Source organism: Nicotiana sylvestris, chromosome 8, assembly GCF_000393655.2.
Source record: "Nicotiana sylvestris chromosome 8, ASM39365v2, whole genome shotgun sequence".
NCBI classification, from domain to species: Eukaryota; Viridiplantae; Streptophyta; class Magnoliopsida; order Solanales; family Solanaceae; genus Nicotiana; species Nicotiana sylvestris.
In genome coordinates this window covers 53927537-53942085 of record NC_091064.1, presented here as the reverse complement: position 1 = coordinate 53942085, position 14549 = coordinate 53927537, and the positions used below count along the sequence as shown (strand labels likewise).

General features: G+C 36.9%; 1 long non-coding RNA gene across 2 annotated transcripts; it reads left to right on the top strand.

The window, feature by feature from the left end:
- Positions 1-697: 697 nt before the first annotated feature.
- LOC104229457 (uncharacterized) lies at positions 698-11327 on the top strand. Of its 2 annotated transcripts, XR_711639.1 has the most exons (4): positions 698-754; positions 834-891; positions 4200-4291; positions 11126-11327. It is a non-coding gene; the product is annotated as an uncharacterized lncRNA (long non-coding RNA). The 2 variants fall into 2 exon arrangements; XR_711638.1 differs by lacking the exon at positions 11126-11327 and having other exon boundaries at positions 4200-4371.
- Positions 11328-14549: the final 3222 nt, after the last annotated feature.

The following is a 14549-nucleotide window of genomic DNA, read 5'->3' as shown; positions in this document are numbered from 1 at the left end:
CATTTGCCCTTCTGTAATTCTTTTCCTTGTAAGGTATTCTGGAGTTAGACACTGTTATATATTCAAAGACATGTGGCTCCGTGAGTTTCCAGGTTTTGGGATAGTGTATTAGATTTTGAGATATTGTGTTGTATATGCCGAGCGACATTTTAATTACTGTTTCATTCGGGTATTTTTGGCTTTTAATTATTTATTGCGCAAATTTTGTTTAATTTCCGCATTTGTTAGGCTTACCTATTCATAGAGATTAGGTGCCGTCACGACAGTTCACGGAGGGCAAACTGGGATCGTGACACTATAGTATAATATCATATTATATGGATGACAATAATTGCAGGAGGTGTTTTGAAAGTTAATTAAGGTATAAGGAGATCCCTAGCATAAAGTCAAGTGAGATGTTACACAACGGACCCATATTTTAAAAGAGCTCGCACAAGCTTCAACTTCAAACAAGCATATCTACTTGTGTATGATGATTTAGTGGTTAATTGTCCAAATTAAAGATCTTCAAGTCTATTTTCTAATGTAACAAATTGTTCTCTAATTCGATCTTGGTACAAGAAATTATGTACGTTTTACTATGGACCTACATAGTGCCCAATGAATATGGGACAAATGACACCTCGTACGTTAAGTCGGACAAAATTATGTTTTATAAAGGTGAAACTACAGGAATTCATTTTTAGTCACCTGCTAAACGTCTTGGGGCAGAATCTCTCCATGTTCTCCTCTTCTCTCGCCCTCCACGATCAAGGTAAGTGTGACAACTACTCCTCTAGCTTAAATCATCATCAAGGACATGAATCTCATCTCAATCCATCTTTGGGTTTTAGAAGCAAGGTCCTCCACTTAGTAAATTCGAGTGAAGAACTTCTAAGTGTCTACAACAAGGTAAGAAATATTCTTCTAAGCTATGACATGGATTCATATGAGTATTTCTAGTATATTTTATGGTGAGGACTCATGGGACGATGATCAGAAGCCATGAGTCCATGTTTTGCTATTTGTTTGAGATTGTTTGGGGCCATTTTATATGTTGATTCTATAAGGTAGGTATTGGTTGGCCTCATAAAATGTTTAGTGTGTTGTGTGAAATATGAGAGAGGAAGGGTGTGGTGAAACACCATTGTGAAAGAACCTTGGAGCTTGGCTGGTTAAGTGTTCGATGAATTGCCTAAATGGTTGGAACCAATATTTGGTTGTTAACACGAATTCCTATTATCATTATTGTTATAGGTTGAAGCTGAAAAGAAATATTTTGATCATTGTAATACGCTAAGGATTGGAATCAAGTTATGTAATGGCTATCTTGTTTCTGTTACCTTAGTATGACCCCATATCACATGTTTCCTCCTAATAGAAATACTAAAGAACGAAATTTCGTGAAGCTTCCATTCATATATTCAATATTCCCTATTTCCCTTAATGTGAATTGATTTTATAGTGTTGAACATTCAGACGGTTTTGTAGAATTCCTAGTGTCCTCAAAGTGTTTAGATTTCTTTGTATGAAGGATCTGTAACATACCTGTATCAAGGAATCGTTGACATAGATAGCCACTTTACTAGTTATGAATAGGTTTCAGAAGCTAAGGAACAAACACCTTGTTAAGTTACCATTATATACATTTATCTATATGATATATGAAGGTCGTGCCTAGACCGGGCCCAATAGGGTCGATTTATTTATATGATATATGAAGGTCATGCTTCGAACGGGGCATAGTAAGGTCTATTTATATATATCTTACATATGGTGGGCCCTTCCTCTCACAGGGCCCATTGGGGTCTATATATAGATTATATGACAGTGCCTTGCATGGGGCCAGTTGGGATCTATATTGTTACACCCCATGTTTTCATACGTAAGAGTGCGTCATAAGTCAATTGATGTAAGCTCAGAAATGAGATCGTCTTTGAAAGTACATAATGTAAGTTAATCATGTTTTAAAATCATAAATAACAAGTACCAAGAGGGTTGAAACGCATAGAAGCTACACGAAAAATAAGTTTCGGTGAAAGTCGATAAGTTTGGAATGTTATAACATGCACTTTGGGGTAAGACTAGGGCTCTTAACATGATAAGGAGGTTATGTTATGACTTATTCTAGTCGTATGATAGTCGTGTATTATGTTTTGAAGTCAAGTGAGTTGTGGAACAAAAGTTGGCAAAGGTCATTAGAAGTTACATTCATAAATATGCTGAAACTTAGGTCAAATGTAGCTGCAATTTTCTCCCAATATACTTTGAACTAAAGGATGGTCCACCTATCAAATTGAAGATCTATGAGTCTAGTTTCTAATGCATTAAACTGTTCATCGATATAACATCCGAGAAGAGAGATACTCTCATTTTCACGAGATTGCGCAGGCAACCCCTATGGGACCCACTTGGTCGATGGCCGACCTTCACCTATTTTTATCTCATTTTTGGGATGAGATTTGTTCATTTTTTGGCCTACTTCCATCCTCACACTCTCCAAACCCTCGCAAATAGTTCCCCCAAGGCTCTAAACAAATTCCCAAAAAATACACCAAAATCCAAAATCAAAGTTAGCTAAAAGTGAAGAATAACCCCTCTATGGTGTTGTGATGTGAATAAGGATGATGGTGAGCTAAGTTAAGCTTAGGATTCAAATTGTATCTAGTGCCTAAGAAATGTTTAAAATTCTTTTGATTGTGTTTAAGGTTAATTACATGTTTGTTGTGGTGTTAGAATGAAAGATTACAAGATAGCACTTGAAAAGGGAAGAGATGTTGTTATCTTTTGTTGGGTTGTTTAAAGGCTATATATATAGATTTTGTTATGGCTGGAAATTAGATAAAATAACTTTATTATGATATGGTTTCTGTTGTTATTCAAGTCTAAATGTTTATCAAGTTAATTGATGAAAGAAACATATGAAACTTGAGATTGGAAGTGAAGATTAGTTGAAGTCACTTCTATGGTGTTGTATTGCCATTGAGGGATATTGTAAGCTAAGTAAAACTTTGATATCTACTTGAAGCTACTGTAGAAGGTAACTGTATTGTGTCTTTGCATGAGCTTAAGGTTATCTTGATGTAGATTAAGTTAAATGGATGAACTAGAGAACTTGGAGTAGTGGATTATTTTCTTTGTTATAAATAAATGGTATAAGGATGGAATCATTGATGAATGACTTCATTATCATGTTAATTATACTTTTAAGTTAAAGTAAGAAGTCCATAAGGGGTGATATGGGGTATACGGGTTCCAATTGGAGCTTGCTGCTCGTCGTGAAGTTGTTATGACTTGTTGTTGTTAAATGGTGTCTTGTTAGTGATACTTATATTGCTCTGGTTGTTGTAGTTGGTATATGGTATTTGAGGAGGCCCTTGTTATAGAGGAGATGCTACCGAATTTACCTCAACAAGCTACTAGCTTAAGATACGGACTTAGTCTTTACTCTGCATCGGTTTTGAATCTCCTTTTGTTATAGTAGATTGAGTTGAGTTGTTTGAAGAGTTGCTTGGATGGTATTAAGGACTCGACGGGGTTAAGGTATATTAAGGCTATCCCTTATTTCCTTTTGGCATTGATCCATATGATACAAACGAAACGAGCAAATGGAAAACTTTCACAAATGACTCTATTCTTAGAAGTATTAGGGGTACATATATTCTTGATTACCCATGTGTCCTATTATTATATCGTTTATTCATGGGTCTCAGGAAATACGTAAGTTGATAAAGTTTATTCCAAGATATTAATCGAAGGCATATTGATCTTATGACATCCCGAGAGATCTTATTGACTTACTTCTTATGCATTGCATTCATTTATACATGTACATTGACCCATGACCAGATGGCGTTATATACGTATTATATATATAGGGTATGGGGCAAGGTTATGGAGTTATATACGCATCACCACCTAATCAGCTGGTATATGTTGATGATCTCGCCCACAGAGGCCGAGATGATATAATGGGATGCCCTCAGAGGCTTGATGATGTTATGTACGCATATACCGATGCATGATATGATATTTATACATATATGCATGACATTATAAATGTTTCATGATTAACAAAGCTATTCAGACTTATAGGATGAGTTCTCTACTCCATGTTTCTTTCATCTCTTTTATATACTACTTTTCATGCCTTACATACTCAGTACGTTACCCGTACTAACGTCCCTTTTCCCTGGGGATGTTGTGTTTCATGCCCGCAGGTCCCGATAGACAGGATGACAGTCTTCCTAGTTGGCTATCAGCTTAGCGAAAGGTGTTGGCGCACTCCACTTGCTCTAGAGTTGCCTGTTTAGTAAGTATGCTTTGAACATGTCATGTATATGGATACTTGTATGGCCTTGTTGGACTATGCTTTGAGTGTACTAATGATTATGTCGGTCTTATAGACCCGTATATCATATGTATAAGTTTGTATTTTATGTTGGGTCATCCTATGCCGAGTATTCCCTTATGTTTTATTCTGGTTATCTCATGACGGCCCTTCTAGCCCACTTACCCATGATTGTATGAAAAGAAAGATATGTTACATTGGTACTCGGTTGAATAAGGCATCGGGTGCCTATCGCGGCCCTACGATTTGGGTCGTCACAAATGTGGTATCAGAGTAGTTCTGTCCTGTGGAGTCTACAAGCCGTGTCTAGTAGAGTCTTGTTTATGAGTGTGTTGTGAACCACACTTATAAGTAGGAGGCTGTAGGGCATTTAGGACTGTTACTCTTTCTTCTTAATCTAGATCGTGTAATAGAGCTCAGTTATAAGAATTCAAACTCCTAATCTCTACTTTATTCATAATACAACGGTACCTACATCTACTAAGACAGTTGGTAATAGATTGAATGTTGTTGTGGAAGAGTTGAGTTAGAGGAACTCGATTTTGCATCATGCTTATGATGAGTAAATGTAAGGTGTTCAGTAGATTATTGTGTACTAAGGCGTGTAAGATTCTTGATAAGGAGTCCTAAGGCATGAATATCTATCAACCTATATGGTTTAAAAAGCAACAGGAGAATGAGAAGGTAGATACAAGTTTAAACAAGTAAAAGAAGCAAGATGAAGAAGGGTACGAGGTACCCAGTTAGTAAAGATTATCAGTTTTTACAATTCAGGCAGAGAAATATAAGTATTTTGACTTACCTTCAACAGTAACAGAGGTATGTACAATTGGTCACACCATCTTAGTTATACCCTATGGAAGCTAACATATATTGTTTAAGAGAAGGATGAGATATCAGAATCCAGCTGGGGTTAGAGTAAACCAAAATGGTGGCTAGATTGTTAACATTAGCTAACATTTTCGAAAGATATTGCAAACATGGTAATAGTTCTCCTTGTGAGACACCTCAATGGTGCGCTCTAGAATAGTACATTTAGATATGAAATACTAGAATGTCCAGAAAAAAATTAAGAAAATTGGTACTGGAATCCTAGAAGGGATAAATATTTACCTTAGTATGACTTCCGTCCCCAGTAAAAAAACTAGAGAATGTTAGGCAACCCGAAGAGCCAATGGATAGAGCGAGGGGAGCTAAAAGCGAAAGAATGTTTTGTTAAAGTTTTCAGAATAAAGTGATAGAAAGAAATATTAGTAGGAGAATAAGAAGAGAATAAATGAAATATTATGAGTAAGATGTGATAAATGAGTGATAACGTTAAATCAAAATATGGCACGATGACAGAGTCTATAGTCAAGTGAAAGAAAAGACAAGAGGTGACAGGCCTTGAGACAACAATAGAGTATAGGCCAAAGGTCATATCCACATTACGAGAAATGAGTTGGTGACTCAAACATGATTACTTGAAGGCTAAGTTAGACCCTTGGAGTAATAGAAATCAGTATGGGCTAGTGAACAAGATAAATTGAATATTAATTAGGGATCGAAATATTTGATATTAGTCGGCATCGTGAGAATTTCAGAGATAGCATTCCGGTAATAATAGAAGGGACAACAAAAGTATAACCTCTAAAGTTCATTCAGGAAGACGTTTTCCTAGAGCAAGCATTGTGAGCAAAGTTAAGCTTAAAGGATTAAGTGTGCTAGTTACACTAGGTGTCACCCTTGTGCATAAGGAATTCAGTTATTCATGGTACAAAAGGGTTACCGCAAGGCGAGTAAGATGTTAGTGAAGATGTGGAAAGATGTAAAAGATGATGAGGTAACTATGGAATAGAAAAGGAAGAATGTCGGAAAAGACGAAAGAAATGAGGTTGCATTTATTCAGATCCTACAGATATATCGCGACTCAAGAACATTATGCAAGCACGACGCCGGTGAGAGGGAGTAAGAATTCCCGGCCAGGATGTTATTGATAAATAATTGGGAAAGGACTCTTAATACTTCAGGAGCCAGTGCAAAAGGTAAATTAAGACAAAGGACATATCCCAAGAGAGATTACGCTGAATATAGATATGAGAATGGACCAATGAGTAGATAGTTATTGATTCAGGAAGAGCCTAGTTATGTTTAGACAAGAGGATACAGAAAAATCAACAGATCATGCAAGATAAACGTAGTGAACCCCAACATACTGAATTCAGCCTCGCAGATATGATATTATAATCCTTGAGAAATATTCAGATAGGATTTGGGGTAGTTAAACGTATTGTATAAGTGTTACAAAAATAAAAGAGAATGCCACTGGGAAAGACAGTCAAAATAATTCAGTTCAAAAGCAACCCTACGAGCACAAGAGTGCAAAAGTAAGTAACTAAGGATAATTATGGGTGAGTAAGAACATCAAAAAAATCCTTTGGGTATACGATGTAATAAGCTCGTAGTTTTACAAGAATCACAGGGTCTCCCATGAGTACTACAACGAAAGACTAGCTAAGGAAATAAGGAATAAGACTTCAACCTAAGAATAGTGATCTAAAGAGGAAATGATCCTATTACAATAATCTTACTACAACATTGTATGAACCCCATAAAAAGTGGCATCTATCGTGGCTAATGAACGGGAAGTAAAAATCAAAAGTGATATTTGAGATCATATGAGCTACAGGAAATTCCAGTATTCATGGGCACTAGCATAATCCAAGCATTCATGCAGCAAGTGGCAAAACGACCAGGAAAAGTAATTGCTTATGTTTAAAGACAACTGAGAAGGCATGAAAGGCAATCTATGGTGCTAGCAAGTTAAAGGAAGGTTGAGAATAGTATAAATAGATATGTGTAGGTTTCAAGCTAAAGTATGGTAGAGTGACAAGGGTTTAGGTAGATAGGAGTAAGAATAAGAAAAGGTGAGTGAGAAGGTGACAAGAATAGGTAAGGCTTCGGAATTAAGCCCATCAAAACAAGAGAGCTGATGGTTTCTATAAGTAATTGAAAGCTCAGTATAGCCTGAATGAACTTGGATGAGTCTAATAATATGTGCATTTAGAAGAGATGGAATGCTTCCCTGGTAGTAGAATAAAGGTGTAATTGTGATAGATAAGAGGATGACGCTTATGCCTTTGATTGAGTAATGATTTAAAGAAAAGGTATTTCATGAATTGCACGGGATTAGAATAACCCCATAAGATGAATCACATTGGGATGCTATGAAATATGGTTATTGAAGCATAGTATTGTCCCTAGGTGGATCAAGCAAATAACTTCAAATGTTCCTTGATGAGGCGTGAGCCCTAGTGACAATGTATAACGTAAGAGGTTTCAACAGTGGTAGATTATGGATCAACATTAAGGTGAATAAACAATGGATAGATAAAAGTTATAAAGTATAAGATGACCATCATTCTTAAGATGAACAGTAATGAAGAAGAACTAAAAGACTTAGATTTCTACATATAAGATAAGGAGCGAGAAAGTAACCTGGAGTTGGGTAGCAGACCTCGGTAATAATAAACTAAAGTAAGTGTTATGGTATAATATAACCTACCTAGATGTAGTAAAGCCATAAGCATAGATAACCGAGGCTATGAAACAAGCTATAGCAATAGGCGTAAGTTCGACAAAGTACCAAGCGAAGAACTTCATTACAATTATTGATTCCTAGAAGGACAGCTTGTAATAGTTCTGTATATGTTCACAAAGTGAGGCCTAGAGATTGGCTAAAAGCTAGAGGAAAAAAGGTGAGAAGAGTCGCATAGGCGCACTTACAAGGTCAGAGTCATACAGGCTACATGATAGAAGGTATCAACAATTACGTGATTGGAAGGATTCCGACCACAAGTCGTGGTGTAAGAAAGAGGCCTAAATGGGGGAAATGCCCTGGCCTTTGAATTTATTCACAGAACAATTGTCTAGATGGAAAGGACAATATTAAAGTATTTGTAAGAGCTATAGGTTATGAGACTGATAAGCGCATCAATCAACATTCGAGGACGAATGTTCCAAAGGGGAGAATGGTGTTACAACCCATGTTTTTGTACGTAAGAGTACGTCGTAAGTCAACTGATGTAAGATCATAAATGAGATCGTCTTTGAAATTAAATAAATTAAGTTAATCATGTTACCTCGGAGGTTAAAAATCCTTAAGATCATAAATACAAGTACCAAGAGGGCTGGAAAGCTTAGAAGCTAAACGAAAAATAAGTTTCGTCGAAAGTCGATAAGTTTGGAATGTTATAACATACACTTTGGGGTGAGACTAGGGTTCTTAACATGATAAGGATGCTATGTTAGGAGTTATTTTAATTAGTCGTCTATTACGTTTTGAAGTCAAGCGAGTTGGGGAACAAAAGCTGGCAAAGGACATCACTTATTACATTCATAAATGTGCTGAAACTTAGGTCAAATGTAGCTGCGATTTTCTCCCAATATACTTTGAAGTAAGGGATGGTACAGCCACCAAATTGAAGATATATGAGTTTAGTTTCTGACACATTAAACCGTTTGTCGACACAAGATCCGAGTAGAGAGATATTTTTGTTTTCACGAGACTGCGCAGGCAGCCCCTATGGAACCCACTTGGTCGGTGGTCGATCTTCACCTATTTTTATCTCGTTTTTGGGATGATATTTGTTAATTTTTCGACCTACTTCAATCCTTACAATCCAAACCCTCCCAAGCACTTCCCCCTAAGGCTCCAAACAATTTCCAAAAAAATACACCATAATCCAACATCAAAGTTAGCCAAAGGTGAAGAATAACCCCTCTATGGTATTATGATGTGAATAAGGATGATGGTGAGTTAAGTTAAGCTTAGGTTTCAAATTGTATCTATTTCCTAAGGTATTTTTAACATTCTTTTGATTGTGTTTAAGGTTAATTACATATTTGTTGTGGTGTTGGAGTGAAAGATTACAAGATAGTACTTGAAAGGGAAGAGATGTTGTTATCTTTTGTTGGGTTGTTTAAAGGCTATTTATAGATGTTGTTATGGCTGGAAATTGGAGAAAATAACTTTATTATAATATGTTTTCTGTTTTATTCATGTCTAAATATTTATCAAGTTAATTGATGAAAGAAACATATGGAACTTGAGATTGGAAATGAAGATTAGCTTAAGTCACTTCTATGGTGTTGTATTGCCATTGAGGGATGTTTTAAGCTAAATAAAACTTGGATATCGATTTGAAGCTACTGTAGGAGTTACCTATATTGTTTCCTTGCATGTGCTTAAGGTTATCTTGATGTATATTAAGTTAAATGGATGGACTAGACATGAATTAGAGAATAAAGTTGCTAATTAAGGATAGTTGGAGTTGTGGTTTGTTTTCTTTGTTATAAATATATGGTATAAGGCTGGAATCATTGATAAATGACTTCTTTATAATGTTAATGATACTTTTAGTTAAAGGAAGAAGTCTGTAAGGGGTGATATGGGGTATACAGGTTCCAATCAGAGCTTGTCGCTCGTTGTGAGGTTGTTGTGACTTGTTGTTGTTATATGGTGTGTTGTTATTGATCTTTATATGTTGTCGGATTGCTCTGGATGTTGTAGTTAGTATATGGTATTTGAATAGGCACTTTTTATAGGAGATATGTTATCGAATTTACGTCAACGAGCTACTATCTTAAGTTACAGACTTAGCCTTTACTTAGAACCAATTTTGATACCCTTCTGCTATGGTAGATTGAGTTGAGTTGTTTGAAGAGTTGCTTGGAAGGTATTAAAGACTCGAAAGGGTTTAGGTATGTTAAGATTATCCTTTCTTTCCTTTTGTCATGATCCATATGATACAAACGCGAAACTTTCACAAATGACTCTATTATTAGAAGTACTAGGGGTGTCTATGTTCTTAATTCCCCATGTGTCCTATTATTATATCATTTGTTCATGGGTCTCAAAAAATACTTAAGTTGATAAAGTTTATTTCATGATATTAACCAAAGTCATATTGATCTTATAACATCCCGAGTGATCTTATTGACTTACTTCATATGCATTGCATTCATTTATACATGTACATTGACCCATAATCAGATGACATTATATACGTGTATATTCTATGTATATGGGTATGGGGAAAGGCTATGGAATTATATATGCACCACCACCTGATCAGTTGGTATACATTGATGATTTCTCCCATAGAGGTCGAGATGATATGATGGGATGCCCTCAGAGGGTTGATGATGTTATGTACACATATACCTATGCATGATATTACATTTATATGCATATGCATGATATTATAAATTTTTCATGATTAACAGAGCTATTCAAACTTACATGTTCAGTTCTTTACTCCATGTTTCTTTCATATCTTTTATATACTGCATTGCATGCCTTACATTTTCAGTACATTATTCGTACTGGCATTCTTTTTTTTTGGGATGCTGAGTTTCATGCCCACAGATCCTGATAGATAGGATAACAGTCTTCCTAGTAGGCTATCAGCTCAGCGGAAGGTGTTGGCGCACTCCACTTGCTCCGGAGTTGCCTATTTGGTCAGTATATTTTGGATATGTAATGATTGGTATGTCAGGGGCCCTGTCGCGACCTTTATGACGTTTATGTACTCTTAAAGGCTTATAGACAGAGGTCATGTATAGGGATACTTGTATTTGAGCTGCTTTCTCCTTATATTCCATTATTATGTGATTATTGTTGTTGTTGGCTTTCGAAAGTGAGCAAGGGATTTTTCCAACCTCATCACTACTTTCGGCTTGAGGTTAGGCTTGCTACTAATAGAGTACATGGGATCGGTTGTACTCATATTACACTATGTACTTCATGTGCAGATCCAGGTATTGCTAATAATGGCGGTTGCTAGTGAGCTATATATTAATTTTCTTGGATATTTCGAGGTGCACTGCGATATCTTTCCCAGGTCTTGGAGTCCCCTCCTTTATCTTAATTTTTTATTGTTTAGTCTTTTAGATAGTAATGTATTTGTTAAAACTTTGTATTTAGAACTCTATAGATCTCATGCACTCGATGACACTAGATTTTGGGTGGTTTCAGTTGTATTGTTATTATGAATGCAGTTATTTATGCTATTCCACTATTTTAGACTATTTCTTCTTGTTGTTATTGAAGTTTAATTTTGCATATTTGTTGTTGTCTTGCCTAGCAAGCAATGATAGGCACCAACATGGTTCTAGTAGGATTTTAGGTCGTAAGAAGTTGGTATTGGAGCATAAGGTCGCATAGGTCTCACGAGTCATGAGCAAGTTTAGTAGAATCTTATAGATCGGTAGAGAGACGTCCGCAATTATCTTCGAGACGCTATAGTAGTGTTAGGAAAACTTCTCTTTCTTGCATTCATTATCGTGAGAGTTTGTTATCATTATGTTTCAATCTTTGCTCTTTTATTCTCCATAGATGGTAAGGACGCGTTCTTCTGGTACAGCTGAGTCTGTGCCAGCACCCTAGGCTAGGGCCGCGACAGGCTAGGGATGAGGCAGAGGAAAGGGTGGAGCACGTACTACAGTTGGGGGCCCTACTCGAGCAGCCATTGCGGAGCCCCCATTAGCTCCCGTTGAGAAGAAAATTCCTGACCATGTTGAGCCAGTGGGACCAACTCAGGTTCCATTAAGTATGAGATGACGTTTAAAGAGTAGTCCTATCATGCTACTGTTTTGATTCCCTCTGAGGATAAGAGTAAGGATATTCATTGATGGTCTCTACCACAGTATTCGTCGTGCTATGGCTAAAGAGGCAGAGACTGAGACTTCATTTCACTAGGCTATAGAGATAGCGTGCCGTATTTAGCGCATCACAGTGAGGATAGAGAGATGATGCAGGGTAGTGATAAGAGGTCCCGACATTCAAGTAACTTATTGATGCCTCATCTGGAGGCCGAGGTCAATTTGTAAAGGCCATTCTAGTAGGCTGGTTTATCATACACCACCACCCAATCGAGGAGCTTCTGTGTAGTCTTCATTCAATTCACTTCCAGTGCAGAGTTCTCATCGAGCTTCAGCAATTCAGGGTTCATTTGTACCAAGTTCTTTTGGTGGATATTCTATTTCACAATTCCTTTTAGGACCCCCAATCATTTCTTGTTAGAGGTTGCTATGAGTTTGGAGACTTGGGGAACGTCAAGAAATATTGCCCTTATTTCACAGAGGTTCAGTGTCACGACCCAAACAGCAGGGCCGCCATGGGAATCCGGTGCCTTACTCAACCGAGTACCAACGTAACATATCTTTCTTATCGTATCATCATGGGTATGTGATCCAGAAGGGTCGTCATGAGATAACCAGAATAAAACATAAGTGAATACTCGACACAGGATGACCCACATGGTATACAAACTCATACATGTGACATACGAGCCTACACGACCGAAATGATTATTTATACACTCAAAACATAGGCCGACAAGGCCATAAAATCATCCATATACATGACATATGTCTACAAGCCTCTAAGTTTACATAAATGTCATAAAGGCCAGGACAAGGCCCCGCCATACCAATCTATACATGTCTAATGTCACGACCCAATTTCTCCTATAGGTCGTGATGGCGCCCAACGTCACTTCTAGGCAAGCCAACGGTGAATTAGCCATATATTCATTCTTTTTAACAATTTCGAAATAGTTGATTTTTTATTTATTAATTAAGTAAGAGGTGAAAATATAATAAAATAAAGCGTAAACAAATATACGAACAAGTGTGGTGAAATAAATACTCAAAAGTCATCAAATGTCTACTAGCATATTTTCAAGACCTGGTGTCACAAGTGTATGATATACTAGTAGAATATACAAAAACTACTGTTTGAAATAGAGTAGATAGAAACTATATGCAAAAGAGAGACTCCGGGTGTTGTAGAACGGACTCGAAAAGCAGCTCACCACTAAGCCTCAGAGTATCGGGGGTGTGCGCTGGGATGACTGCCAAATGCACCTACCTCAGATCCTGCACGATTAGTGCAGAAGTGTAGCGTGAGTACATAAACAACATGTACCTAGTAAGTATCCAATCTAACCTCGAAAAAGTAGTGACGAGGGGACGATATCGACACTTACTCTGGGCTAATAATAAAATGTAGAAATTCTAAACAGGTATGGAACATGGAAATAACAATAATAACATAATAATAAGCTGTGAATAAATGATTCCTCAATTGATAATAAAATTCCAAAATTTCCATCTAACACATACTAGTTCCAAATCATTTTTGGTCATTTAATAAATTATACTTCTCAAGCAATAACATAATATCAAGTGTAATCAGTTTCCGAGTATTATTACGCACGATTTATGCCGAGGTCGTACGGCCCGCTCAAAAAGTATATTGTGTGCACTGCTGAGGGTCGAACGGCACAAACCACAGATACATATATTATACTGCCGAGGAGAACGTCCCCCTCCCATGAGAGTAGAGAAGTTTACCTTGCTCATGGAAGTACTTGCGATGCGAGAGGACATGGATTTCTCAGAGTTATTTTATATTCCTCTATTCTTCCAAAAATGAGAAATCTAAATTAGAAAATTTCAACTTTACAATCCCTAGTATCAGCTCTATTTAAGACAATTAATATGCATAATAAACATAAAAGTACCATCAAGGCATGATGTGGATCTAAGACTACCCCAACATCTCATAGAATATAGCTACGCACGGACTTTCGTCACCTAGTGCATACGTAGCTCCCCACTCAAGGGATAGCCTTAATATACCTTATCACAATCTGTCCAATAACCACTTTGAGCTCGTCGCGTCTCATCTTAATCTACAACAACGATAATAATACTATCATTACGTTACGGAAGGTTCAACTATCTCACAACGAACGAATATTTTATAATAAAACAGGCAGCATCTCCCCTATAATCTTTACTTCCCCCAATTCGACATAACACCAACAACAATAAGAACACAACAATAAAAATATGTATAGATCATTTTTCAACCTTATCTCCAACAGAATATACCACAAAATAGCCCACAAACCCTAATCACTTCATACACAAAGCGACAATCATAGTAGTGTCAAACAACCTGAAAATGAAATGACGAACGACCAACACACCGTTCAGCCATTATGTGGTGTTTCTCCACACCCTTTCTCCTCCAAAACTCCATAAAACATCAGCAAAACAGACAACCCAAAAACAACACGAAAAATCCAATAAAACAGTCCACTACAAGTTGAATAACTCGAACTTACGACTTCCGATCACCATCCCGTGATATCTTACAATTATTGAA